This window comes from Miniopterus natalensis, chromosome 2 (genome assembly GCF_054644295.1).
Source record: "Miniopterus natalensis isolate mMinNat1 chromosome 2, mMinNat1.hap1, whole genome shotgun sequence".
NCBI lineage: Eukaryota > Metazoa > Chordata > Mammalia > Chiroptera > Miniopteridae > Miniopterus > Miniopterus natalensis.
Genome location: NC_142082.1, coordinates 156,789,174 through 156,817,153, shown reverse-complemented (window position 1 = coordinate 156,817,153; position 27,980 = coordinate 156,789,174). Strand labels below are relative to the sequence as shown.

The following is a 27,980-nucleotide window of genomic DNA, read 5'->3' as shown; positions in this document are numbered from 1 at the left end:
GCATTTGCATAGCTGACTCCTTCAGCTAAACTGCCAGTGGCTTCCTCTGACCTATCCTACCTAAGTTCCCTTCTCTTTACTGTTTACTTAAGTCCATCCTATCCATCCTACCCGTCTTTAATCTCATTACATATGGTCAAAATCATCCGCCGTATGCTATTTCTTAATTTGGTACACAGAAAGTCCCATTCCCAGTCCATTTCAGCCAAAGCTTACACGATGCAGGATCATTTTCCAGTGGAGGGAGAGAAGGAGAGACGGGAGGGGAACAGACTTTAAAAACTGAAGATTCCAATAGAAAGCCATCGACCGTGCAACAAATCAAGGTTTTGATTAGGCACTAGAACATATTTTGTGGTTAAGCAAATATCTTCACCATGGATTAGGAGGAAAGGATTTTTTATGCATTTTGATCTTGATTCCTACTGGACTTAGCTGACATAATTATGAAGCCCCTAAAAGTAACTGCTGGGGTTGAGAAGCACTCGCCACTGCCTCTGAGCCAGCTCTATAAATGACAAGAGTGAGTGTTTAGATTAAATGAATAGATTAATAAAAATCTTTGGAATATCCATCATAAAGGTTGATTTATGTTCCCCAGCCAGCAGTAATTCAAGGAAATGCCATACTATTCAAAAAATATTACATGTTGTTCTCCACACTTTGCCAGTGATGTCACACCATGTAAGTTTGACAATATCTATATTCTTTTGCCAAACTAACGATGCATAAAAGCCGATAGATATTTAACCACTTTAAGTTTACATGGGGCTTCAGCACAACAACCACTTATATTTATAACTCTGATGAATGGCCTTTCATTTGTAAATTTATAGTGTATCCATAATTCCTTTAGGGAACCAAGAGGTTCATTCAAAAATTGCCACAACATTTATCTATGCAAGGATGATGGATATGGTTTATAAAATTAAATGCTTTTAAAAATTAAAATCATATTGCCAAGAAAAAGGACATGTTCTTCTCTGGCCTGCTCACATTTTTAAAATGATTAGAACTGCACTCTCAGCAGTCATAATAGTTTATCTAGGTAGCATACTAATATACTTATTAACTATGTCCAAATATATTGTTGTTACTGGACATCTAGTTCACTTAAACTTATTTTATTTTCTAACTTTATTCCTCTATATAAAGCTATAAAATTTATAAATCTTCATTAGGATATAATTTTTCTTACATTTACTACATTTACTCTCTTTAATTTTTCAAGGCTACTCGCAGAATACAGCATAGTTTATTGCAAGCAGAGACTATTATAAACTATAGCTTAAATTAAATTACTCAAATAAAATACGTATTTGCCAACAATCAAACTAAACAAGGAGTCTTATTTACCCCAATACAGACTTTGCTCAACTGGAAAAGTCCATGAAGTAGGGGAAGATGACAGATAACAATTATCACTAAAGTAGCCGATAAAAACCAGAATTGTCACTGTAACAGCGTGAGGGAGAAATAGATATTGTTGCTATGTGTGAAGTGTCCTGGCATTTCTCTCCATTCATTTGTGCACATTTACCACTGTCAATGGGAAATAACACAAATCTCAGTGATTTGAGGGCTTTTTCCCTAGAGTAGTCTTACTTTTAAAAAATCTATCCTTTTGTTACAGAATCTCCAGCAGATGGAAAGTGAATTTAATTATTTGATTTGGTTATATGACCAACAATCTCCACATTATCAACTCTTTAACATTAGCTCATCCAGCCAAAAAAAAAAAAAGTCCCAAAGCTTGCACAATTTATAGACAAAATATTTCTTACATATTGGGAAACAAATATAATATTGAAAATAATAAAATAGAGTTCACATACGCCAGTAGATCGCTAGCTCCTTGTGGGCAGGAACATATTTATCATCATCTTTGGGTCACCAGAGGCCAGCACAGCACCTGGGATGGAAAGCACACCCAATAAATGTGTGTGAATTAATTAAATGATACAGTGATGATCAGAATCCATTTGGAAGGCATGAATTCAATAAAATAACCATTCTACATGTCAACAGTCTTCCTCTATATCCTGTATTATTAAAGTAGCAGTGCGCATCCTTTTACATTTGAATGACAACTTTACTCTGCAAACTCACTCTCAAGAATAATTGCTTCTAAGTGCTTATTACATCATATATTCTTATTGTCTTGGTTTCAGCGGAAGGAATACAGCGAAGTGTTTGAGATCATGAACTTTGAAATTAGCCTGACACAGGTTCAAATCCTCCTTTCACCATTTCCTATTTAAAGGGTCGCTTAATCTCCCTAAATCTCATCTTGTCTTTAAAATAAAGATAATTATAGTATCTTTCTAATAACGTTCAAAGGATTATAGGAAACAGGGCTCCGCACACTGCCTGACACACAGCATACCCTCAACAAATGATAGCTGCAATTTGCACTCATTCGTCTTTCCCTCCCTCCTTGTCTGTGTAGCCAAGAGTTAACCTTAACCAAGAAGAGGCCTTTCTTTTGCCTTCCGCTACTGGGAGGTGATCTCTGGGCCCTCCAAATGTCATTCCTGATAGGAGTGTCTTTGTTTGCCTGAAACCTTGGGCCAGAGGAGAGTTGAACAACGTGATTGATGATGGGGGCTTAGGGCTCTGAGCCGTGCACATCAATTTTGCCTCTAGAAGCAACTGGAGACTAAGGGTATCAGCCCAACGCTGACATCTAGCAGGGGCTGGAAACTAAAGGTCAGCCACATGGGCGGTGTAGGATCAAATCCTATTAAAAGTTCTGGACACCAAAGGCTCTCTCGAGCTCCCTGGTTGGCAGCATTCCACGCATATTGTCACATATCGATGCTGGTAAAGTAACTTGTCCTGACGCCATGGGGAGAGGACAATGAAAGCTCTGTTGTTGATTCCTCAGGCTTCAGACTCGGCCTATACACTTCTCTTGGCTGATTTTAATCTGTATCCTTTCCCTGTAATAAACTTTAACTATGAGGATAACAGCTTTCATTGAGTCCTGTGAGTACTTCAAGCAAACTGTCAAACCCAAGGGTGGTTTTGGAAACCCCTCAAACTTGCAATTAGTGTTAGAAGTGAGGGTGGTCTTGTGCAGAGGACCGGCTCCCTCGAACTTTGTAGTTAAGGAACTGTACAGTTGGTGAAGCTCACACCTTTCTCTTTGAAAGATATCTTCCTTTATCAGGTGAACTTTAACAAAGCTTTCATGTTAGAAATCACTTTGAAGCGGTGGTGTTCATGTATAGATTGTATGCTGTGTTTTATTTTTCTCTGCACAGACAATAAAAGCCTCTCCCCCATAATAGATATAGAAATGTTTTGTTTTCATAATGTGAATGGCAGTACTATTTATAAGGAAAGGATCCACATCCACATACTTATTTTAAAGATAATAGCAGATCACTCAAGGTCAGAGGTTAGAAAATTAACCTCATTAAGAGATATATTGCTTGTCAACGAAAATATTGATTAAATTATATGCAGGGTTCCCCTCCCCACCATAGTGTTCCTATGAAACCTTTCGTAAACTGAAATTGTGTAAAGTACCTGTTTTTGCTAACAAAGAAATCCAAAGATGATTTTTTTTTAAAAAAAGAAATAATTTTTTTATTGATTTTTAGAGAGAGAAAGGGAAGGGGAGAGAGAGAGAAAGAAACATCACTGACTGGATGCCTCCTGCACGCCCCCTGCTGGGGATGAAGCTGGAAACCTGGGCCTGGGCCCTGACCGGGAATCGAACTGGTGACCTCTTGGTTCCTGGGTCGACGCTCAACCACTGCACCACACCTGCCAGGCCCAAAGATGATTTTTGCTTTTATAAACCATTACTGTACTAATGCAGGTCTTTCATAAAAGCAAAGTGGCATAACCCAAACTTTCAGAAAGTGGGGTTACCTGAGCTTTCTTTGCTTTTTCTAACTGCTTAGATTGCAGCATGCAAAAAGGCTGCTTAGAACTTAAACAATAAAACCACTTTTTTAGAAAACAAAAAATTTTACAGATAACTGATTGATAGGCAGAATTCTAAGATGGCCCTCAAAATCCCCTCTATTGGTAAACATGTTATGTATCATCCCCAGAATCATCAATATGATGGATTTTACTCCCATGAATAGGGTGTGTTAAATAACATAGTTGACTTTAAAACAGGGATATTATCTGGGTGAGCCTAATGTAGTCACCTATACCCTTAAATCTTGGTTTAGAGATCAGAGGCAGAGGCAGATGGAGATTCAGGCCTTAGAAGTATTTGACACACCACTGCTAGCTTCAGGATAGAGGGGGCCACCTGGTGAGGAACATACACAGCCTCAAGGAATGACAGGCAACCCCTAGCCGACAACCAGCAAGGAAAGAGAGACCTCAGTCTTATAAAGAGTTGAATGCCACCAGCAAGAATACATCTGGAAGTGGATTTTTCCCCAGAGCCTAGAAAAGAACTCAGCCTGGCCAACCTTGATTTCAGCCTCGTGATTCCCTGAGCAAAGATTCCCAGTCAAGTCATGCTGGACATCCATGGACTTTGAGCGAATAACTGAGCACTGTCTTAAGCCACTAAGTTTTTGATAATTTGAGACCACCAACAGAAAACTCAGAGAGACCAGGACTGAGGACTTTGCAGGTATTTTATTGACCTCTCTTCAGCCTTTCACTCTGAAAACAAGTGTCACTTATGTGCTAGGTTTCAATAACCAGACTCCAGATTACCAGTGAAAATGCATGGACCCACTCTGAATGAGAAATAGAAAAAAAGGTACTATGCCATATGCCATATGCAATATACCAAACATTTGTGCCCTCCCAAACTCCATATGCTGAAACCTAATGTCCAATGAGACGGTATTAGGAGGTGGGGGCTGTGGCAGGTGCTTGATTCATGAGGGTGGAGTCCTCATGAATGGGACTAGTGCTCTTGTAAAAGAGGCCCCACAGACTCCCTAGCCCCTTCCACCACCTGAGGTTATCGCAAAAAGACAGCCAGCCATCGAGGCAGCAGGCTCTCACATTCACTGAATGTGCTGGCGCCTTGACTGCAGGCTTCCTGGGCTCTAGGACTGTGAGAAGTAATGTCTGTTTTTCATAGACCATCCAGGCTATGGCATTTTGTTACAGCAACCCATACCTACTAAGACAAGCATGTACTTATTGCCTATGCAATCGATCACACTCAGCTCTCTATCTCCTATACGGAAGGTGTTGAGAAGGTAACCCTCAAATATGCTGTAAATGATCTCCAAGTTTTCATGGGCCTTTCTAGGGGGCGGATGCAGGCAGGGATTGTGCCTTCTTGAGGCACGTGTGGGACACTACCGTATGTTCAACGCAGAGCACACAGAATCCCTAACTGCCCGGAGGAAGGCTGGGGTCACTTAAAAGGAATCTCTCCCAAGTCTCTTCTAGAACATGCTGTCACAACTGCTCCCCGTCTCATTCCCTTTTCACTCATCTACTGCAAGGCTGCCATCCTATTTTTTATAAAACACAAATCTTAGTCATGTACTCCTGCTCAAAATGACCAGTTTTGATGACCTTCAAGACACAATCATCCATTCACTGATGCAATAAATATTTAAGTGTGTACAATATGCTAAGTTCTGAGCTAGGTGATAAGGACACGTTGGAAATGGTGATAGACGAGGTCCTGGTCTTCACTGCAGTTTTCTCTTTGAAAAAGGTACGTCCCATCTTGTTCAACTAGAAGACTCTGATTACCCTTAATCCCCAACTAGGGCTTCCCTCATCTGGGAATCCCCCTCTGACCCTCCCAAACAAAATAAGACACCCTTTGTCTGTGCTCACATAAAATACTGTGCCTAATCATAGAATAAAATGTATCACATTGTATTAAAACTGCATAGGACTGCATGTCTGCATCCTTCATAAGCAGAACACATGGGGGGAAATTCAGAAAGTGTGTGTACTCCCAAATTCCTAGAGTCAGTGAGGGATTATGAATGCGTAGGTCTTCTTGGGAGAAGCTGAATCTGGACCTAATTCCTCCTGCAGGGTGGGACACACAGGACATATGCATAATGAAGACGGAGTAGTCTAAGTTAAGAGCAGGAACGAGGCTAGGAGGAAAGGAAGGACAGCAGTTAGGATCTGCAGCTTTGCCTCCGCGCTGACCCAGCTAGCTGAGGGTCCCTTGATCTTTCAGCATATTATATTCATGACGTTAAGTCACCACACAATTCCTGAAGTTCTACCCTGATCTAATATGACTACTTCGATTAAATGGTAACTCAGAGAGTACCTTAACCTTTCTAATTCATGAATGCAGGCACAAAAAGAGGTACCTGACATGACAGTCACGACAGGAGAACTGGCAGACTGAGGAGCCAGAGGCAGAGATGTTAAATGAGACCGAGGTGATCAGGAAAATCATAATCTAACACTCTGCTATTTTGTAGTAGCACTATGAGCAGGCACATTGCTAAGTGCTTTACCTGTATTATCTGGCTTAATTCTCACAACAATTTTATGGGCCAAGACTCCTATTATACCCATTTTACAGATGAGAAAACTGGCCCAAGGGATCAAGAAATGTGCTCGAGGTCACAGCGCTGGGAAAGTCTTTAGCTAACTATGACACTCCTATAAACTGCAACCAAAGGAATTCAACTAAAACACAGTGAAAAGTGCAGAACAAAAGAAATTCTAGAATCACTATTAGACATGTTTAACGTAACCATTTCTGAAACTAAAGTTAAATGAGAACACAGTAAGAAGTTATTGCTCAGAAAGTTTATTTCCACGAGGTAATAGTACAGAGATGCAAGCAAAGTTGGCACTGGGAAGGACACGATCATTTCTTCATCTCATTCTGCGGGTGAGGAAAATTAGTTTAGTAGGGAAATGGCAGGACAGTGCCTGGCATGGAGGTCTTCTTTTCCTACCCTGATCTTTTCTAGCCCAGTGCTCTTTCTAAGAGCTTGTCTAAAGGCAACAGCGACTGAGGGTGCAGGCTGTGAGGCCAGACTGTTCAGTTTGAATTCCTGGTCTCACTCACTAGCTGTCTGATCTTATGTCTCAGTTTCCACCTCTGTAAAGTGTACAGTTGCTGTGAGAATTAAAACAATCAACACATACACAACATGTAGAACTGGTCCTGGTAAAAGTACTTTTAATATGTTGGCCTTTTCTATTACTACACTAGCACGCTTGCAAAACAAGCAGTCCAAAACATCAGCAGCCACACGGAGCACATAGAAAGAGCATAAAAGGCTTATTAATACCATTTGAAACATTGCAGACTTTCCATCTAAAATTATACTCCTTACTCTCCTAGGCACACCACACAGGCAACAGAGAGAACATTTTTGTCACCACTAGGGAGATCGGAAATGTAAAGGAAGCAATCAATGCACTAGCAAAGCTTTAGGGAGGAGCCCTAGCTTCCAGCCTTAGCTTTAGCATTAGTGACCGAATTTTGGAAAGCCAGAGCATGACTCCAAGTCTCAGTTTCCTTCTTGGAACTCTCCTACCTAAGGGATACTTCTAGGGGGAGGTCTCAAGCTTCATTAATAGCTGAGGTCAAAGAGAAGGTTTCAGATATTAATTTTAATAATTCTAACCAAGTGAACAATGTGTAACCTTTAATTACCAAACCTTTTGTTTTCTTGTTGTGCATCAGATTTCCTGCCACTATTAATTTAGGCATAATTATAGGAAAACATGTATAATTTGCAATTCAAAGAGTCTTTAATCTTAAAAAAATTTCAAAGGGTGGAAGAAATGGGGACCCAGTCTCCGGGCCCTGTCCCTTCCACAGCCCACCACTTGCTCAAGGGATCTTAACTCCTAAGGAGGAGCCCTGTATAGCTTTAAAATGACTTCATCCCCATATTTACATAGTTTTAATGGGGCTATGATGAATCTCCTTCCGCATGAGTCCTATTTTGAGCTGTGATATTTTAATCTCCATTCTTGCTGCAACTTAGCAGATGAATGTGCAGTGTGACAAAGCTCAGAGGAAATAGTATAAATAAAGCAAAGTGGAGCTATGACATCTCACATTTTATAGCTTTTTTATTGTAGCCGAAGCATAAACAGAGCACAGCTGTGTTATACTTACCGCTGTGAGCACTCCCTCAATCCTTACCCCCTATTGCTTTTAAAAAGACAGGGCCCTTATTCAGAAGGCTGTGGCTGTGGGCAGCCTCTACCCCAGGCCTCCACATTTGACACGTTTCTCCCCTTTCAGATGTAGATCTGTTGTGTTCCACGTCATCCCTCTGACTGAAGCCAGTATGCCCCCCACAGCCCACCCTGCACCGCAGCAAGAGCACCCTGCTCTTACCTATCGGAAGGCGGCTCCACCACCAACACCATATTTTCACTCCTTCTTAACACACGTACTGCACCCAAGTAGTTTGCAAATGCTCTCTTAACAGGCGAGAAGCAACTAGCTGGAAGTATTCAAAACAGTGCGCTGTCTTAATGGAAACTCGTCAGGATGAGGCAGTTGTAGTTTTCACTTTCAAATGAACTCTTAGTCATGTTTGGGTGAAAGTTGGAAATGCCAACAGGGCCAGACAGAGTTGGAGCTAGAAGAGTTGTGTTGAGATGTGCGAAATAGCTCTACATGCTAACATAGTCCTCAGGCTTTAGAATTTTCCAGGCTGGTTACGTGTTTCATTAAGTCCGAAGCAGACAGACAGAGGAAGGCAAATAGCAAGCACCTTCTACACTCTGGCAAAAATGAGGTCGCACACACAGGGTCGATCAGTCCAGGACAAGCGCCTGGTCTAAGAGAGCCAATTGAGTCCTTCCTGAGATGTTTTACGTAAGTTGAATGGAAAAAGCATCTAGGTATGAAATTCTAGTGCTGTCATCAGTGGTGTCACCTCCTCCCCCATGGAGATATGTCTCTACTACAGCAAGAAAGAGTCAAGTCGACATCCAAAGGGACATGGAGACAAGAGAAAGGGATCAGACCCTGAGAGAGTATGGTTCCAACTGCTCCTGGGGCCCGTCTACATTCCTGCCTCCCCTCCAATTTGGTTATTTGCCCTTCCGGTACTCCTTTACCCAATGAATTCCAGATTTCTTTTCTTATACTGCCTCAAATTGGATTCTATCACTTACAAAAAACAAAACAGAATCCTAACTATTATACCTTCCAGAAAAACGTTCCTTTTTCAACGGGGTTAGGATTAAATTTTCCTTTTTCAAATACCACCACACTATTTATGGAAAGGAAGTAAAACCCTCTGGACTTATAGAGGAAGGTGTAATGAAAATTCAAAAGACACAAGCATCCAAGTGAAAAGAATATAGGGGCCTAGTAGCCTATACACCAGTGAAGTGCAATGAAAGAAGATTGATTTGCATCGCCATTAACATGGAAGGAGAAAAGCCCAAGAACACAATAACTGCGAGAACCACCTCCATTGACATACGTCATTGTTTCGAAACAACAGGCCCAACTGGGCTAAGACAGGGGCAAAGTTGGTACCCCAAGCTTCTCAGCTATCTATCCGCCCAAAGTTGCTCTTCTGCCAAGCTCATTGTTTACCAAGCTGCCAGCCCAGCCCAGGGATCTGATTAGCAATTTGCACTTTTGTGAGAGGATTAACAGAATTCCTTTGTTTTGATGTCGGATTATCAAACTGCATCTTTAAAGAGGTGTGACCTCATACAGATTCATAAGCCTGCTCCCTTGAGAATGACTTGAATTTTACTCCACTTGTGAAACATATAATTTCATAAAGGAGTTACTGTCAAAACATGGTACTCAATTCTTGATGTGTGCGAAGCAGCACATTTGTAATGTAAATAACCTCAGAAGTTTTGTGATATTTTAAAATAACCCATCTGGTGGGAAAACAAGGATTTTCAACCCATTTGATTCCAGCACTAGTAAATTAGCATGTATCTAGCTCATAGAACGCAGAGATAAACCCCATTCCCAAACTGAGACTCAACGGTACTTTTAATTTGAAGGGCAAGTATTTTCGATTGTCCCAGGCTCTATTTTTTAAATTGAGAGTAGAATGCAGAAGAAAGTAAACTGAGGAAAACCAAAGAATTTGATGACTAAGGTCAAAATGATGTCAAATTGTTACGCTGCATGGTTTATATGTCCAGCTTTACCCAAATATAAAGATGCATGAGGATACTATAAGAAGAGTTTTGTATTTCTAGGTCTGTTCAGTAATAGGCAACTAATCAGAAAGAAAAGTCCCTGGAATTTCCACTAAAGTTTGAAACAAGTAAAACTTCCAAGGGGGGAGGGGCATCTATAGGGTGGCATGCAACAGACTGAGAAAGTCAGTCTTCAGGCCTATAATGTAATTTTTACCTGAGGTGGCAAACACCAGTAGAATCCACGAGATCAGTCAGCCTGGGGAAGGCACGCATTACCGAACCTATTTGAGGAAGTACGTAGGGGCCCACTCAGCTACACATGGTAAAAGGTCAGTCTGGCCACACAAATGCCCCAAAACCAGACACTGCTAGAGATCAAGTGGTGACTTTACTCATTGACAAACGAAAAATCAAAACAAATGAGCAGACAAAACATCCTGAGTTGCATAAAGGGGAAACAAGTATAATCAAACATGTACGTTCATTTTTAATATTAATATAGTTTGTTACCCCAAAGTTGATAGATTTGGGGATGTTTCTTTAAATTAGGAAACTTTAAATTACCATGAGAGTGTATAAGGCAGTGTATAAGGCGTCAGGTGTGTCTGTCTGCAAGCACAGTATATACACATGTGACTGTTACATCAATGGTTCTTAATGGGTGGTTATGTGGGTTAATGGATTCACCTGCAAAATCTTTCTGTAACTACTCAAGTCTTGTACTCCAACTTATAGTCAGTGGAAGGGATGAGATCATATGTTTCTGAAAAATCTCAGTTGGGTATTATAAGAAACTTTCTTTAAACAACCCTCTCATATATTTGAAAATAGCCCCTCTATATAGATTATGAGCTAGTCTTGTCTAAATGAACTAAAAGTTGAAAAAGTAAATTCAAAAAACTTGTAGTTAATTAATAGGGATGTGATAGATGTTATTACAGCAGACAAATGCTTGAGGGAAGACAGTAAAAATGACAAAACAATTTAGTAAGAATTTGACTTTAACCCCAAAGCTGCCAACATGGAATTCAAGAAGAAAACAGCATGTATTATTTATGCCTTATCTGGCCATAAATACAGAATGGCAGCCAAAGTCAACTTTGAACTATTAATTTATTCAACATGTATTTACTGAATGTCTTCATTTGCCAGGAACTATCTTGGACTGTAGAGCTGGAGCAGTAAACAAACATGACAAAGCTTCTTGCCCTCATGTAGCTAATATTCTACTTAGGGAGACAATACACAAATAAGATAACAGCGATATACTATGTTAGGAAAGAGCTAAGGAAATAATTAAAACAAGGGACAGTAGAAAGTGTTTGTGGGAGGGCTAGATGCAATTTTAGATAGAGTCGGAGGAAAAGCCTAACCAAGAAGGTACCATTTGAGTCAAGATCTGAAGAAAGTGCTAGAATAAATCATGCAGAGTCTGAGGAAGAGCACTGCAGGCAGAGGGAACCTTGCAGGAGTGCAGAGGCCCTAAGAGGGGTAGTGCCCAGCATGTTGGGGAGAGAGCTACGGCCATATGATTAGTGCAGAGTGAGGGGAAGAGCAGTAGAAGGCGAAGGCAGAGAGGGAGGGGTGGGGGCCGACTGCTCCTTGGGGGTCACGGTAACAATTCCCCTGAGGAAGGAAGCCACTGGAGGGCCCAGAACAGAGAAAGACATACTCTGACTAGTGTGATTTATACTTTCAAGGCTTGTCCTGGCTGCCATATGAAAGCAGACCAGAGGGGAACAAAGGTAGGAGACCAGATAGGAGACTACGTCACAAGCAGAAATGATAGTGGCTTAGACCAGACTGGGGAGAGTGGAGGTGAAGAGAGGTGTTTGGACCCTGGAGATATTATGGAGGTAGTGCTGACAGAGTTTCACCGAGTATGAAGGAAAGGGCGGGGTCAGGGTGAAAGGTTTGGGGTCTGAGCAATGGGAAGAATGGGTTTTCCGAGGGGCAGGTGGGAGGGGCAGGGGCAGAGCTCAGTTATCTGCACCAAGTGGAGTTACCAGATAGCCATTTAGATACCTGTGTATGGAGTTCAGGTGCATGGTTACAATGTGAAAGAAACTTACGTTGTCAAACAAGTTTTTCCTAGTTCTTACCATTAAAAGTGATTGTTTTCTTCAAATGAGTCTTTATTTAAAAGACATGAGAGAATTGGCAGTGTCTTCAATGATGGTCTTTTAAAAATTACAGAAATCTTTATATGGCCATTTGGTTTTAATAGAGACGATTCCTTAAAGCTCATCATGTACTGATAAATCATAGGCAGCAAAATTCATACTGTCAACACAGGTAATGCATGCTAAAGTAGCCTAGGTTCCATGGTCTGCCTTGATATATAATTAGAGTTTAGACAATCCAGAAGAGCAAATATGAAGCACCATCCCTGGATATGCATGTCTCACATCTTTCTAGGAAAGGCAAAAAAAAGTGACACTCATGATTCTAAGAGTCTGTTGATGAGACCTCATGCTGAGCATATTTTAAGTTTCATGTTTTATCTTTAAGATTTAGGTGGAATTTAAAAAGTAAATTGAAAAAATTAAATGTTTTAAAGTTTTAACTAAGTTACCTGACACTCCCCGAGATAATTACATAAAATTGACTTTGATCATTGTAGACTCCTTAACAATCATCATTACCATCATCATAGCTATTTTTATTAAGCCCTAGTGTGTGTTAGGCATTCTGTACTTTTATAATGCTACATACCAAGCCTTGGGTATTATTTTATATGTATTAAATCATTTAGTTCTAATATTAACCCTATATTATTCATAAATATTTCTTACACTGTAGTCAGATGTTTCATGAAAGACACTTGTGAAAGAAAAATTTCTTCTCCTTATTGTGAAACCAAAAAGCAACAATGAAGACTAGAATAACACATAAATATGTGGAATGGAAAGCATCCGAGAACACTGCACTCCTGGGTACTTGTCACATAACTGGGAAATGCATATATGAATAATAATCTTATACTAAATATCCTATACCTGATCAAATGTCCTATACCAGTGAAATGCCATTCATTACAATGAATTGACAATAATAATTTATTTGAGTTGCAAGTTGATAAAAATTAAAATGGAACTTGTAGAAATAAAGGAAAAGTAATCTAAAACCATTGGCCATTAGTAAATAGTAAAATTTACTGTCCAAGATATTGAAGGGAAATAAAACATCAATGTAATTTCCAAAAACACCAGAAATATCTAATCAATTATTTATGAGATATATCTGGGTGTCCAGAAATAAATTAATATAAATAGAAAAGTATACTTCCATAATCTTGGGGATTTCTTCCAAATCCTACATCCATTTAAGTTGGCAGGACGTATCAGTGGTTTATTTGGATATTGTCCACAGTTGCAAATGAGCATCTTTACTTCTGTATTTTGGCAGTGGACCATGTAAATGATTATACTGCTATATATTTAATGTAGTAGATATAAAACATGGCACAAAGTAAAAGCACCAATTTTAGAAAACCATGAAATGCATCAAATAACTTCTCTAAAGTCATCAGCGTAAGTAGCCTGCAAATGATGGGGTTGCTGAACACAGCTTCTCTATTAGCATGATCACTTAAGTAACCTTCTACTCTCTTCTCATACATTCAGCCCAATCCTGTAGATACTGACCACACAAAGGATCGAGGAGTCTCATAAAGCATGCCTTCTGGGTGTAGCACAGTCAGATGGGGGTCCCAAGGGGGATCTATCACTCCCCCTTTAAATCCAGAAGAGATCCTGCAGGGGAGAAGACACTCATGCTTCTTTGACATCTTATATGCATCATGAAAGTCAACTATAATTTTCTTACCGAGAATATTAAAGTGCCATCTTATCACTGTCGTTTTAAACTGAAATGGAAAGTAGGGCTAATATACATAATCAGTAAAATTGTTAAGTGAGCACATTTTATTTCTCTAAATCCTACATCTTCTTTGATGACAAGCTCATCTATTTTCCTTCCGCCACTTCTCTCCTCAGACTGTCTCTGACCACATTAGAGTCCAATTTATTTGTTCAGTGAAGTTGAACTCAAGGTGCACACCCCACACTTATATTATTCCCTTTGATTTCTCACTCTCATCAAAACGTACCTTCTCTATGTTCTCATAGCCAAAGGCCATACCTTGAACTTCCAAGATCACAGCTGGCCAAAAGATAATACAGGTGGTGCCAATATACCAGTGGTTAGAGGCAGAGACTTGGAGTTACAGGAAACTTTCAGAGGTAATTAATTCAATCCTTCACTTAAAACTGGAGTCCTCTATATAATTACACTATTAACATCTCAGATTTGGTACAACTCTATTTCCAGAGATCAAATTTTACTTCACTTTGAGGCAACACATCCAATTTTAATTTTCTGTTACTGGCCTCTCCCTGGATACACAGGGAGTCACTTGTGTTTTCACACCCAGGTGCAGGCTCCATCTTCCACCTCCTCTGTGCCCCAGGATGCTGGCTTCTGTGAATCACATTAAGAGGCTCCCTAGTTCCCAAGCTTCTGGTTGGGTTTTAGATAGATGGCATCAGCAGGAGACCAGAGAGAAAGAGAAGAGTGAAGGCAAGATACATATTTCTGCAGCCTCCTCCTTGAAGGCGGATGTCAGAGTCTGGGGGTGTCTCTCCAGGCAAGAAGAACTCTCCATACAGCCCCCCTCCTGCTCCCTTCAGGCCTCGGCATGGTGGGAAGGCCCTATGATTCTCATCCCCAGAGTACTATACCAACCTTTGCTGGTTCTTTTTAATTACAGCTTTATTGAGATATAATCCACATAACATACAATTCACCCATTTAAAGTGTACAGTTAATTGGTTTTTAACATATTCATAAAGTTGTACAACCATCACTACAATCAATTTTGGAACATTTTCATCGCTGTAAAAAGAAACTCCATCCCATTAGCAGACACTCCCCATTTTTTCCCAATCCCTAAGCACTAGGCAGCCACTAACCCACTTTCCATCTTTATAGATTTATCTGGACATTTCATATCAATGGAATCATATAATATGGGCTCTCTTGTGACTGGCTTTTGTCACTCTGAATAATTTTTCCAGGTTCATCTATGTTGTTAGCATACCTCAATACTTCATTTCTTTTTACTGCCAAATTACATTCCATTGTTCGGATATACATGGATATACCACTTTTTATTTATCATCCATTCATCAGTTGATGGATATTTGGGCTGTTTCTACTATTTGGCTATTATGGATAATCCTGCTATGAACACTGTGCACAAGTTTTTGTGTGGACATATACTTTCATTTCTCTTGCATAAAGCTAGAAATGGAGTTGCTGATCATATGGTAACTCATGGTTTAACCTTTGGAGGAACTGCCAGGCTCTTTTCCAAACAACTGCCCATTTTACATTCTCATTAGCAGTATATGAAGGTTCTAATTTTTCCATATTCTCACCAACACTTACTATTTGTCTTGTTTATGGTAGCCATCCTAGTGAGTGTGAAGTGATATCTTACTGTGGTCCTGGTATTTTTAACCCTGTTAATATACTTACAATTACACCCTGCCGTAAACTCTCCTCAGATCATTTTATTTAAGTCCATCGTAGGTTTCTTGCCAGACCCTGACTGACTCAAAGGCCAATTCCTCTTCATATTTTTGAAGATTGTTTTGAAATTATCCTCAAGTTTCTCTTTTCAGGCTAAACAATTCCTCTTTATATGAACTATTCGTTTCTAGATTATTTACTCCTCTAATTCTCTAGCTTTAAACACTAAATTGTCAATGTACTTGAAATTATTTTATCCATAAATGACATATGTAAACTGACCAGGTGATTATGTCACTGGTTATGGACACTATATTTCTTCTACTAGCGCTATTAAAGGTGACCACCTTTAGACTGAGCAGCTATGTCCTACTGTTGGCTTACATTAAACATAAAATCAACCATAATATTTTGACAATGAACTATCAGTTCAGATATCCCCTACTTATAATTGACTAATTGATTTAAAAATTACATCTAGAATTACTTTAACACTATTAAATTTCACCTCATTAAGTTTTGGCCAGCATTGAGCCTATTACTGACTTACTGAGCCAGTAATGAAGTACCAAATATATCCTTTGGGTTAAAGTACCAAATATATCCTTGCCAGAAAAACTGAGTGTTAGTTTCCTCACTTTCTTTCTTCTTTCATCAAAACTCTTAATAAAAACAATAAAGAGAAAAAGCCAATGAATAGAATGGATGGCACCTGACTACAGACCTCTCTTCAGTTTGAAAACCACATACTAATCTATACCTTTTAGAGATGGTTCTTCAATTATTAGTCTATAGTACCATACTGTCCACCAAAGCAATTTCCTTCTTAATTTCTCAGAACTTTATGATATAGAACTATATTGTAGCCCAGCCGGGCATGGCTCAGCGGTTGAGCATCGACCTAGGAACCAGGCGATCAGGGTTCGATTCCCAGTCAGGGCACATGCCCGGGTTGTGGGCTTGATCAATGACTCTCTCATCATTGATGTTTCTATCTCTCTCCCTGTCCTTTCCCTTCTCTGAAATCAATAAAGATATATTTAAAAAAAAAAAAAAAAAAAAAAGAACTATATTGTATAAATGATGACATCTGACAATAGGGTAATTCTATTTTTAAACAGTTAATTTTGCATGATTGGATCTCAGAGAGCTCATATTGGCTTCTGGTGAACATTGTTTTCCTTCTAAGTGTTCAGAAATCTATATAATAGTAGAATCTGTGATTTTATTAAAATCCTTACAACATAGCATTTAAAAAATATAAGCTTTTCTACTATTTTAAATTTGGGGTAACATTTACTCATCTTGAGTCTTCTGGCATTTCATTTCTTCTACATGTTATTTAAATTTTACCAACAATGTGTCTTCAAAACCAATGTCCAGTTAGTAACCACCTTACCCCACCCTGTATCCTTCCACAATATGTACAGGTTAATTATGGGTACTCTGATCATTCAATACTTGAAATCAAAACATCTAAATATCACCCTTGATTGCTTTCCTTTCCATACCTGTCCACATCCAAACCACCAGCTAGAGCTACTCATAATATATGAAATTTTGACTACTTCTTTTCACTTCACTATTGCCACTCCAGTACAGGCCAAAATCATCTGTCACTAAATTACTATAATGGTCTCCCCACTGATATCCCTGCTTCCACTTTTGTCCCTCTACAGGCTACTTTCCACAAAGTAGCCAGGGTAAACTTTTTAAAATGTGCATCAGATCAAGTCACTCCTCCAACAACAACCAGCTTCCCATCACATTTAGGATAAAATCCAGTGACCTCACCCTGCCTCCCTCTCCAATTTCATCTCCTCAGTGCTCTTCCCACCCTTACCCCTACCACCTGCCTTAACTACACCGGCTTTCTTGCCGATCCTACAATTTAACACACTCCGTGTCTCTTCTGGATATTTGCCTTTACCATTTCGTCTCTCTACAGTCTTCCCACAGATTTTCACGGCTTGTCAGCACTCACGTCTGAGGGGTCATCTCCTCGGGGAACCTTCCCTGGCCTCTTTATCTAAACCAGCACTTCCAGCTCTACCCCTTACTCTGTTTCCTTCGTTTGGTTTATCACCCTCTTGAAACACAGTATATTTATTTTCTTATTTCTGTCTTTGCCCCTAAAATTCAGGCACTTTCAGAGGGGGCTGTTTTCTGCCTTACTCGCCAATATATTTCTAGCATCTGTAATAATAAGCAGCGCAAAGTGGACTCTCAAAAAATAATTTTTCAATGACTTGAACATGACACCCAAAGGAACACATCTAATAATATAAATTCCGACTCGGTGGAGACAGGGAGAAACACGTGGGACTGAGGGTGACTGCGGGAAGTCTTTCAGCCACACTGTGGGGAGGCCCCCCCTGGTAGAGCGGGGTCTTCACTAACTACGCCAACCAGCGGACCAACGGGCCCAGGCTGACCCCTCTGCTCACAAAAGCAGCCGTGTCTGAGCGCCTTCCGTCTCAAGTGTGAGCTGCGGGTACTTTCTTCCCTATCTCAACTGCCACTCTCCCAATGATAAGAAATGAATAAAGTAGATTGAAGCTAAGGCAAAATAAAGCAAAATTAGGATCTGGCAAAAAGCAAACCCAGTGCCTGGGGCAGCCTGGGGCTGATGGATGATGACAGCTAGCAGACAAATCCTGTTCCCCATGCTAAATTCTGTCTACTAAACAAATTAGCAAGCTCATCAATATCTGCGCGGCATTTACCTTCTGCAGCAACAGCTGCTGCAAAATCACGACGCTGACTTTTTGGGTTGTGGTCCTGTGGATGGGACGCAATTATAGGCCAGTCAGCGTGGGAGGTAACAAAATGCAGCTCAATATTATAGGGAAGGGTTTTGCAAGGGCTTGAAGGATAATCGGCTGAAGGGTCTACTGTCCTGAATCTACCAATCACCCTCACTCCTCTCCCAATAACTAGATGTTTGAATGATGACATGTGAAAAGTGAATTCTTGCTTGCATAATTAACTATGTGAAACTTAAAACATTGACTTATTAAGCAGAAACTTGTGAGATATATATAATCTTCTATCCAGATTATGCTTTAAAACATGGTCCTTTTCATGAAAACTAGTACTCAGTGTGGAAATTATATTATTCGTTAAAAAATATGAAACAACACTAATCTTCCATTTTAGCACAAAAAAATGTTGTCCTTCAAAGAAGAGAGAACAACCAAATACAACATATACAACACAACAAATATGTCTTTCCCTAAAAGTTTAGAATAAAAATAGCAAAGGAGGAAAGCAAGGGTTTTATGATTAATTTTACAGGGAATGAATGGTCTATATGCATGTACATGAATATAAGGACGGCAAAATATTCTTAAAACATCCTGTGCTTGGGGAAACATAAAACTCTGAGTGGCTCAGTTAATGATATACATGGTATTTCAGAACTGAGAACCTGAACACTATTAATTAATTAGGGAAAAATGACTGAAAGATAATGGGAGAGACAGTGGGCTACCGGAGTCTATTTCAGGCATTTTCTCATCAGAGCCCTGAAACTCTTCAAAGTGGATTGCATCGCTTACACCAAAAAAATCCTGCATACCTCCATACTAAGAGGTAACAAAGCAGTAGAGGCATCCCAAGAGAAGGCAAGCCTTTGCTCACCTGACAAATCAGAGAAGGTCATCGAGAACCTTACTGTGGCTGAGTGAAGCCAAGACATAAGACAGAGAAGTGTCAGGCACAGATCAGCTTTCCAAGTGCCTTCAGCAAATTCTACTATTTCAGTAATGGATGCAGAGGCTGCCTCCCAACACTAATCTGCAGGGTGCCCATCCCACTGACTTTGCCAGCCCACGTTGACATTCGTTGATGGCCCATACCAAGCTGAAGAGCTCGCTACTATTGGGGATAGATGTCAAGGTCCTTGTCACCTGAATAGGTCTCACAGAGCAGGTGTGGTTATCCCCACCTCTCCTCTGCTCTCAGGCATTTGGTACCTGTCTCCTTAAGGCATCCACCAAGTTGTACAATTAATATTTGTACAACTGTCTTTAACCCTGTTAGATTATGAGAAAACATGTGTAATTCTTTTGGGGGCATATCTAGAATAGTACCTGAGAGAGCTGATCAATGCTTAATAAGTGGTGAGCAAAAGGGTGTTCTTTTGTGCACATTTCCCTTAAGTTAAAAATGAAGATAAAAACAGGGTAGAAGGGCATATTTCAAACAACAACAAAAATAGTATTTTAGTTTTTTCATACTATTCTTATTGGCTTTCTGAAGAAGTCTAAATTTTTTTTCAAATTGTGACAAAACTTTTCAAGAGATGGTGGGCTTCAAGAGTCCAGAGATCATTTTCTCTCCCCTAACATAATGCTTGATGATCTCACAGATCCTCAGTAAATGCCCACTGATTAATGAGTATGCTATTAAGGCCAGCTAGATATTGATGATTCTCTCATTTTTCCCCTGTCACTCATTATGCCTTTCCTAAAAGAAGAAACTAATTCTAAAAGATCAGTCCCTTTCTTCAGTGAAGAAGAGCTTTATCTAAAATGTACCAACACGGGGGTGAGGACTGAAGAGGCACTCACAGAGGCACAGAGCCTGAAGGATGGGAACAGATAACACAGAACTAAATTTTAAAAAGAGCTGCCATTCTGTCAGCAGCCTCCAGTCTTCAGAGCCTAGAAGCCACAAATCAGTGTCTGGTATCGACCATCTTCAAAGCTCAATTAAGGGAAATTTTAAGAGAAAAGCCATCTTAGAAATGAGAGTATTAGTGGTGCCCTGAAGGGAACAGAAATAGTTGGCAAAAACACAAAATTATTTTCCTATTGTTCTCTGATTTGCTGTGTGACTTCAGATGTCTGAGCAAGTTCTCTGTGCCTTACTTTCCTTATCTATGAAGCTGGTGGAAAGAAAACACTAAGTCCCATTAACTGTCAGTAATTCTTATAGGATTAAGTTGGATATTTCTACATTTTGTGACTCTTAAAGTTTCCGGAGGGTGACTAACCTAGTGAAAAATAATACTACAGCATCCTCCTTGTGGAAATAAACCATCAATCATGCATATTCAGGATTGCTGTCTCCCTCATTACCTATTCCGGGGTCCTGAAAAGAAGTAACTTTTGTTATTTTATGGGCTCTGACAGGCTGGTGCCTTGTCACACTTCTGCTCCTAATCTTCCAGAACTCTCAAGCTGAGAGTTCTTCCAAACAGGGATGTCCTGGGTGCCGCTAGCACTGACACCCAAGCCTTCAGTTCAAGGGTCACGTCCTCCCTCCCACTCCCCTGATGTCTGGGTCTGGCCTGCCCTCAGTGAACGAAAGGGCCTCTTTATCTCAGGAAGGGCAGGCTGCTATGAGAAGGAGCCTGGGGAGGGAGGCTATTGGTTGCAACTGTCGGAAAGATTCTGATAACTGCAGCTAGGGATCCACCCTCCCGTGTCACGTAAGTTAGAAAATGGGTCAGACATAATGCATGTGGTTAAGTGTCTAAACTGAAAAGGTGCTACTTTATTTTAAATGGCATAGTCTTTACAAAGGCTAAGGTTACTGGTGCAATGCTCTCTCATTTGAAAATGTATCAGGAACATGCCCTCGGAGGGTCAGGCTTCCATTTGCTGATGTTAATTCTCAGCTGCCTGCTCCTAGGCCTTCATTGTAGCCTGTGTCTCAGCCGGGCACGCTCCTGATTCCCTGCTCCATCCAGACGGTCCATGTAAATGGTGTTTATGTTAAGGAAATCATGTTCAGTGTGACTGGAGCACACAGAAACTGATGTTGTTGTCACTTTAGATTAAGCTCTTATTTTAGTAAAGGAGGCAATTGGAGCAGGCAGCTGAGTGGCCGAATGAAATATTCAGCTCATTTCATTTAGAGCTGCCCTGTTTCCATTGTTCATGCTGACAAGGCCGGTTAACCCTGTAGATGCCGGCAGGGCAGCAGCCCCCCCTGGGTCAGGCCCAGCTAACACTTTCTAAGTCGTCCACCAACACACCTAGAAGCAACCGGTTGACAGTGCAGGAAAGTCATCCCTGGACGCATCTTGGAGCGCCTGTTCAGCTGTGTGTCCAAAACAGCTGCTTTAAAAAGGGGCTGCCTGTGTATGTCTAAATCTCCAGGTAGGAGTGGAAGATCTATGAGCACAGGGATACTTAGGACAGAGTGTTTTTGTGCTGCTAGCTAAAATGTTAAAATGCAAAATGTGTTTGCCAAAGGAAGATGTTGGGCTTCATTCCTTGAAACACCGTAAGTTCTGCCCTGTGATAGCCAGTTATTTAAAACACAGGTAGGCACCACCGAAACAAATGCACTAGTTATATAAATTTTTGTTTGAAACTTAGTATTTGGAAGGACATGTTTTTGTTTTGTTTTGTTTTGTTTTGTTTTACAGACAACCTTTATAGTATTTTGTTGCTATTTCCTAGGAGTGCCTGGCCACGCTTGGGAATTTAACCCACCCGTTCAGAGCCTGTCCTACCATTACAATAGTATCATCCATTCTGACCAGAAAGTCTTCTGACTTACGAGGCTTTCTCTTTCCCTCCTTTCCTCCCTTCTTCCTTCCTTCCTTTTGTCTTTTCTTTTTTTTCCTTAGACAAGTTAAACCACAACAGGCAGTTTAGGTAAATAATAAAGTAAATACTATTTCCATATATCAAATCATGGTTAAATGAAGGACTTTTAACAGTTTTTCACCCATAAGAAAATGCTTTGTAGAATAAATGATTTCATCATCTAGAGACCCTCCGAAGGTAGAAATCCTTCTTAGCTACAGCTTACAGATACTATTAATGTCCATATAAAGTACCAGTCATCATTTAAAAAAATAACTAATTGTTATTATCGAAATGCATTCAATTCCAAACACATAATGAATGACAATTATACATTGGGTTCTATACTAGGCTAAAAGTGACTCTTACCTTCATGGTATCTAAATATTTAATATTATTTATTTTGTGGATCCCGGTTTCGTGCAAGCCCAAAGCTTATACAATGTTAGAATAAGAATTAAAATTTTTAATTTCACATGAAAGTGAATATTTATTTAGTGGGGGAAAAACAATAAATTACTACTTTAAAATACTGAGAAGTATCACAAACATCAAAAATCTGGAAAAAAAGCATATTATTCATATTAATTAGCTCTCCAACCACACCTCTCTAACGCTTTTCCCCCTACAGTTGTTGACTGCATACTCTTTGATTGCCTCTTTGTAAATATTATTTCCTATAGAGAAAATAGAAAGATAATCCATTTCTTCATCTAGTAAGTTTAATTAATCAAAAGTTATTTATAATTATGCATAATTGGAATTCAGAAAACATGCCACTGCACGCACATAGTGGTACTCGCTGCTGTATTATTGCTACAAGTTTGTGCCCTAAAAACACAGGTATCTAAGAAATTCTATTTATGTAATATCCATCAAAAAAATATATATATGATGAGGTAATAATAATATTAATTGCATTAGTCATGAAATCTCTGACAGGGGAGAACTGCTACTGTGGCTGGGCACTGATACAAACCATATCCTCTGTTTATAACATCACTCAGCTAATAACAAGAAAGGTTTCCACAGAGTAGATTCTGGCTCTGCGGGTTTCAAATCTAGTGTCTCTCCCTCTCCCACATGTGTCAGGTGTCAGTGCTGTGGAACGTGTCCATAGGACATTATGGCCTCTGGTTCCCCACCTATGTGTCACAAGGCTCCAGTGAATTGGCAAAATGGAACATCATCAATAGCTTCACTATACATAGAAGTGTTAGCAAACAACATACCTCCATCTCACTTCATTTAAAATCACTATATCCCAGTCTGACTTACCCTTTGGTGGACCTCCCACCCCCCACACACCAAAACAAACCCATAGCCTCTCCAAAGCCACTGCCAAACTGGGAAGGAATGGAGAAAGGCCAAAGTAGAGGCACTGGCCATAAATGATTACAATTAAAATAGATTACTTTGCAAATTTTACAAAACATGTGATCAACTGAACACATTGCCTACAGCTTCTCCCCAAACCTGGGAAGGAACTCACAAGAGAGAAGGGCCCTAAAGCTTACATTTGCCTCTGGTAAGATAATTTACTAGTCTTCTAGTTGAACAAATGTTTTTATAAATAACAAATATCAGATATTCGTCAATAATTATGATTATAAGTATCTACTAAAAGAATTTATTTTAAGACACAGTGATTCCAACTGGTAATTAACAATAATTGGAGAATTCAGTGAAAAATAAAAAAGAATGGTGTTTAAAGCAAATTTTGTTCTTGAAATTATAACTAATTTTCTAAAAACAACAACAACAAGAAAGACCTTTTGTATCTAAAGTATAAACAAAATGTGGAACTAAAGATTTTTTTTAAGTTGTCACATTTCAGCAGCTAAAATTATAAGATAATGGTTGAGAAGAGCAGGCTGAGTTAGCCACTGGCAGCAAGACTATGGAACTTTGTTTTCCAAAGGGCCATGGAAATAAATAAAAGAAGAAAGTAATTCCTAAAATTTATTATTGGTGGAATTTTCTCCTGTGCTCACTCTCAGAAAAAAATTGCAATCTAATAACACATTATATCTAAAAAATACACATAGGTATGGTTGTTGTATAAATACATAATAGCATATTTACCCATTAAACAAAATATTAAGTAAAAATAGTTTGCATACCAGTAATGTAGGAAAACTTTAATATTTTTTAAAATAAGGTTTCATGTTGAGTTTATTCATTTGAATTGTCTTTGATTATGTGTTAGAAAGATAACAATTCTTTGTACCATATTGTTACAAAAATAAAACATCAACTTTCCATCCAATCCTCAGTTCTTAAGAAATCCAATCCATAATTCAGCATACTCTAGCTGAACTTATCCAACTTTTAAAAGGCTTCCCAAACCATTCATTAAGAGTTTAAAGAAAAAAGTGGTCTTAGATTTAGGAATCAAATTCCAGTTGAAACTTTGGAGATATACAGCCCCATCTCTCAAGTGGGTGCAGTGACCTGTTCATTAGCTTTTTAAATTTTCATATCTTTCCATTTTGTTTCTTTTCTTTCTTGAAACCATAGGAACTCAGTAGCCTTGCCATCAAAACCATTAGCAAATGAAATGTGAACGCGATAAAATATATTTTAAGATGTCAAGTTTGTGAGGGAGGGTTAGGGAAGAATTAAGACATTTTGGAATGTTGCTGAGCAACAACAAAGCTTCCAAAGTTTGTAGAAACAGACATTAATGAACAGAACCAATTATAGCCAACTCAAAGTCAACAACAGGCAACGTTCAAAGTCATTCCAATCCATGACCAAATTTGGGCCTGCCAAGCCTAGTTTCCTGTTTCACTTCTTTGGTCTGTTAACCTAAATGGACAAAATGTTTCATTGTAACGGTGTTGCTACCCCAGATATATCCCAAAATACCATTGGCAGTGGAGAGTAAAACTACCCATGCCCCCCACACATATAACACACACACACACACACACACACACACACACACACACACACACACACACACACACACCACCACCACCCCCCACCCCACCCCCGTGCATTTGGGCATTTGGGTGTTTTGCAAGTTGTAGGTTGCCACAGGCTCAGGCAAAGTATGAAATAGAACTGAAACTAATTATCAAATAAAACATTTAACAAAGCCTAATGAAAAAATGACTTTTAAATGTCATTGTCTAAAACAGGGGTTGGCACAGTATGGCCTGTGATCCAAATTCAGCTCACTCCCTGTGAAAGGAGAATGGCTTAATGAATTAACATTTACAATCAATTTGCCCGGGTGGCGTGGCTCAGAGGTTGAGTATCGACCTATGATACAGGAGATTGTGGTTCAATTCTCAGTTAGGGCTTGGTCAAGGCATGGTCAGGGCACACGCCAGGGTTGCGGGCTGGATCCCCAGTAGGGGGCGTGCCGATCAATGACTCTCTCATCATTGATGTTTCTGTCTCCCTCTTCCTTCCTCTCTCTGAAATCAATAAAGATATATTTTAAAAAAACACACAAACATTTACAATCAATTTGATGCTAGAAAACATTAACTTTGAACTACAATTAAATGAAATGTCTTCCCCGCAAAAGAATTCCATTTTTCTCATTACTAGACTTCTATTATGAAAAATTTACTCAATTATCATAATTAGAATTTGAGCTATGTCAATAAAAATTTTGTGGAAAAAATTTTCCCTCTTAAAGTATTTACACAATAGTCTCAATTTCATCTCCTAGCCTACAAAGCCTAAAATATTTACTATATGGTCCGTAGCAGAAAAGAACTTTGCTGATACCTGGTCTAAAACCACCTAATCTACAAAATTGTTTTAGCCCCACCTACTACTTGCCTTTCTAATAAACAGGGGTTGGCAAAGTAGGTTTACAGTTTTGAGTACGGGAAACACAGCGTTTATTCTTATATTATTATTTATTTATTATTGCATTTTTATTTGTATTACAACTGTTAAACTACTTTTGTCCATTCTTATAGGTATGTATGCATGCATTTGGAGTATATAAAGTAACTACTTACATAAAAGATTTACAACTAACTTCTAATGCTCCCTAAATCACTACTAGGTAAAGACCACAATAACCACCCCTGAAAATAGATTCCTATGGCAAGCTCACAATAATGGATGGTAATTATCTCACCTCAGAATAATAAAATGGAAAGGAGGTACTGATTTTACCCAATAATTTAGTTTGAAAATTACAATGCCCAATGCTAGTGGGAGTAGACAAGAAAACTCATTTATACATTAACTGTAGCAGTGTTTAATGGCACAACCTATCTGGAAAAGACTTTGGTTATAGACCCAAAAAAATCCATCAAAATATTTATACACTGTGATACAGAAAATCCACTTTTGCAAATTCAAATTATGAAACATACGCACACATAAAGATGTTCACTAAACTGTTACTTACAATACTGACCTGCCCTAACCCCCCAACCCCCCTCCCCCGTTAACAGCCCTACCTTTCACCAAACTATAGAAGCAAAAATTCTTGGAACTATCCTTTCCCTCACAACAGCATGGCCAATAATTCCTCCCATTAGTCTTCCACATCTTTTTCTTTTTCATCTCTACAGCTACTATCTTGGTTTAAGAGCCTACCATTTCTCTTATGGATTATTGCAATATCATCTTGGGGATGGGTCTGCAAAGTGAGGCCTAAGCTTATGCAATTTGGGGGCCCTTTTAAAAAATAAGAAGGTAAAATTGCACATACAAAATCTGTCACCAATGCCAACATTAAGAGAAGCATAACAGAGGGGCAGTAATATAGAAAGCAAAAGTACTCCTCACAGCTGATTGAAGTTAAAAACTCATATTTTTTGCAAAATGTTATAAAAATATATGATCATGCAAAACAAGCTTCATTTATTGAAATTTTATTACGGTTTCTTGGCACATACACACACACATGCACGCGTGCGCGCACACACACATGTGTGTGTATATATATATATATATTTCCTTACCAAACCGTAAGTTCCTAAGGTCTGTAATTTCTAAGCCATCTAGCCAATTACAATGCTTAAGATTAATTTTTCTAAAATAAAATTCTAAACATATTCCTTCCCAAACATATTCTAAACATATTCCTATCCATGGGATAGTCTTGCCAATAGGATAGCTGGCACTAATCCTTCCATGATATCACCTCCACCTACTTCTCCAACCTCACTCTCTGTTGTTACAGACATGAGGCATTATTTACAGTTCCTGTATGATGTTATTTCAAGCCTCTCATACCTTAGCAGATGTTCTTTCCTCAAACTAAAATGTACTTTCTTCTCTTTTCTGGCTAACAGATTTCTTCACATGTTTCTATCCCAACTTACCTGATAAAGCTTTCCCAGGCCTGACAAGAATTGAAAGCAAGCTCTGTGGCCCACAGTCCTGCAGTATTGCACCTATCACCTATTATAAGGCCTCATTCCCTGTTGCCCCTGGTAATCTAAAAGCTCCTTCTGGGAAGAAGCCTTGTCCTAGCCTTCCTTATTTCCCAAGTGTCTGCATTAAGTAAGTGCTCAGGAATCCTCAACCTAGCAAACGAATAATAAAAGAGAAACACATATATGAAAAGGTTACTTTTATTGCTTTTGCTTATTGGTATTGTTAGCAATTTTTTACCCTTATTTTAAAATATTTTTGTTATATAGCTGTATTTGTTTTATAATGGGAAATCTAATTTACAATAAAATATTTCTTTGAGGCATACTCTGATTTTCATTAGCTCTGCTGTCTAATTCTCAAAGCTCTGCACACCTGTGAGAAGCTTATTTACATGGCCAACAGTCTACTTCACTTGGAATCATGTTTAGATCCCTGTACGCAATTAGCTAAATAAATATCATT

The 27,980-nt window shown here is 39.2% G+C and overlaps 1 protein-coding gene across 2 annotated transcripts in view; it reads right to left on the bottom strand.

Moving 5' to 3' along the window:
* SOX5 (SRY-box transcription factor 5) overlaps nt 1-27,980 on the bottom strand; it is an 898,547-nt gene that overhangs the window by 729,916 nt on the left and 140,651 nt on the right. For both annotated transcript variants that reach the window (XM_016197392.2, XM_087814757.1), the window contains exon 3: nt 1,836-1,912. The gene's annotated coding sequence lies outside the window, so the exon portion shown is untranslated. The remainder of the gene's footprint in view (nt 1-1,835; nt 1,913-27,980) is intronic.